Source organism: Octopus bimaculoides, chromosome 1 (assembly GCF_001194135.2).
Source record: "Octopus bimaculoides isolate UCB-OBI-ISO-001 chromosome 1, ASM119413v2, whole genome shotgun sequence".
In the NCBI taxonomy this organism is placed as follows: domain Eukaryota; kingdom Metazoa; phylum Mollusca; class Cephalopoda; order Octopoda; family Octopodidae; genus Octopus; species Octopus bimaculoides.
Window position 1 is genome coordinate 165,665,370 of NC_068981.1, and position 3,087 is coordinate 165,668,456.

General features: G+C 33.7%; 1 protein-coding gene across 1 annotated transcript in view; it reads right to left on the reverse strand.

Moving 5' to 3' along the window:
* The window catches only part of LOC106869309 (uncharacterized), a 49,602-nt gene that overhangs the window by 12,000 nt on the left and 34,515 nt on the right, over window positions 1-3,087 (reverse strand). The gene's annotated exons all lie outside the window — the stretch shown is intronic.

Sequence of the window (3,087 nt, forward strand, 5' to 3'; positions counted from 1 at the left end):
TATATACGTGATCGTATGTGTCATATGCATATACAATATGTATATATGTATATATGTATATATGTATGTATGCATTTATTTACGTACGTATGTATGTATGTATGTATAGATAGATAGATAGATAGATAGATAGATAGATAGATAGATAGATAGATAGATAGATAGATAGATATTGTGCATGCATAATTTCATAAGTTTCTCGTTTTTGTTTTTTGCTACACACTTCGAGTTCGGTTTTTCTCTTGCACACATCTATGTTCATCTTCTATTTTCTATTAGAGCTAGTATCATTTTATTTGTTTCGAACCCAAGTTAAAACATTATATTCTGAATGATTTTGTCCGTAAATTTTCCTACTTTTATCCTTCATGTTTTAAAACTTCAGATTTTTATATTGCACTGTTCTCTGCCACAGCGACGTTTACAATCAATCTTTACATGAGTAGTTCTTATTTCTTTACTGCCCACAAGGGGCTACACACAGAGAGGACAAACAAGGACAGATCTTTACATGAGTGGTTCTGTGGGTTAAATGCGCAGAAACTAACTTGATTCTGAATCCTGGAGCTGACGTGAAGTTTCTTATGTCCATCAACTTTCTCTGTTAACTGTTTTCCATGTCTCATTTACGCTCTCTCACACACACACACACACACACATATTGTATATATATATATATGTCTACACAAACACACATACCTGGAGGTGTGTGTGAGTGTGTGACAGCCTGGCGAAGGCAACTAAGTTGAAATTCCAATATAACTGTCAATCTTTGCGCTACGAAATCAATGAGTATTTGAATATGCGCGCGAATGTGTATGTGTGTGTACTAGTGAGTTTGCGTGCGAACGTGTGTGCGTGTAAGTATATTCAGAAAAATTTGACAGTCATCCAGTTGATAAGGAAGAATCCTGTTCTGCAGCAATCAAGAGTTAGAAGGAGAAATTGGAGAGGAAGACTCAGGATAGAAATGAGTCGAGGGAAATTGTTGTTAGCCTATGTCCTAGGAAGGTCAAAGGCCTGTATGAGTGAAATAAATACCTGCCCGTGCGTTTATGTGTGCATGTTTGTGTGTATATTGTGAGCATGTGTGAGTATGTGTGTGTATGTTAGTGCATTTGCGGGTAAATGAGTGTATGTGTATGTGTATGTGTGTGCGTGTAAATGTGTGTGTTTGTTTGTGTGTGTGTGTGTGTGTGTGTGTGTGTGTGTGTGTGTGTGTGTGTGTGTGTGTGTGTGTGCGTGCGTGCGTATGTTTGTATGTAGAGTGGGGTGTTGAAAAATCTCAAATCTGGCAACAAGAATCTTTTAATTTCTGAGCAACCATTCGTTAATTTCATCCGTCGCAGCAAAACATTATAGTTAAGTGCAGTAGTGGGTGGTTAAAGGGGAATTTGATTGGGACATACTTGATTGATAAAAACTGAGGAAGGTTGTACATTGCAAGTAACTAGCGTCAAATGTCTCAACCTTATCATTTTTCCTTTCATAAATACTGTGGCAACTTGCAACAGCCAACGCGTCCCCCCACACACACACACACACAAACAAATAAACATGAACACATCCTCGTAACAACCATTAGTATTCAAGAATTATTTAGGTATATAAACCTATTTCAAGAGTGTGCTTCCTAACTGTCAAAATGTGTATAACTGAAAGAAAAATAATATAACTCGGTAGGTTAAGTCACAGAGTTAAATTTAAAAGATTACTTGACAATGCTTCAGTTATCTTCGCGTCGTATGCTTCTCATCAAGTTTTGTTTCCGTTTTTATTTTGTAGCTAACTCCATGTCAGATAGAACGACAATGGTTTGTTCTTTCCAAAGAAATTTAAATACTGCGTGATACCAAAATATTCCCCAGTACATTAATATGTATGTTTGCCTCTCTGTGCGAGTATGCGTTTACATATATATATATACATGCATACATACATATATGATACTTATCTAAATCATTCATTCTACGGAGTCTTTACAACAACATGACTTTGTCTATCAGCCCTTTCTAACCACCATATTGCCACAAACAACTCAACTGCAAACGTTTGCTTTTGTTTTTCTCCCTCACCTCACCATCTACCATTTCAATGTTGCTGCTGCTGCTCGTAATTTTATTTATTGCTTTGTTGATTATTTTTTCATTTCTTTAATTAATGATAATATCTTATTCAGAGTATTGTCCACATCTTTAACCATAAATTCAAATGAACAGTTTTAATACTTTTTTTCCCTCCACTGAAATCGTTTCTATTTTGAAAAGACAACACACACACACACACACACACACACACACACACACACACACACACACACACACACACACACACACACACACGCACATACACACACAAACGAAATTGAAGACGGCAAAAATAGAAAATAAAATTAAAATAATTTTAAAATTATGCTATTACAAGAACCAAATTTTTCACCAAAACAATACCATTAAGTTCCTCTAAGCAACGCAATAAAATACTGACACAAATTACAGGGTTTCATTAAAAAAAAAAGATACGACTAAAATAAAATATATAAAATCTAATCGACTGTATAAATGAAAAGAGCAGACGATCTCTCATTGTTGTGAAACGTATGCTACTTCTTTGCCGTTCATATAGAGCAGGCAACAATGCAGCAACAATTGAATCTCCTTTTCATCAATTACATTTTAAAATGTCCACCAGCACCATAACTACCTTCCCTTCCGATCATAGATTATGGTTGTTACCAAGATATTTTGCATGCTGAGAAAATGCGTTACCGGAATGCAATAAAATTCTCTCCTTAATTTATTGTCTCCTTTCTAATTAATTTATCTGTTTGATTTTATTAAATTATTTTTTCTTCCAAAAATGTTGTTTTATTCCGGTTCTATTTTATTCGTTTATTATTATTATTATTATTATTATTATTATTATTATTATTATTATTATTATTATTATTATTATTATTATTATTATTATCATTATTATCATTATTATTATGTCAATTTAATGAAAGCTGTTAAACATCAGGTACTGAATCAATTACAATGTATTTATGTATGTGTGTATGTATATCTATACACATGCGTATATAGG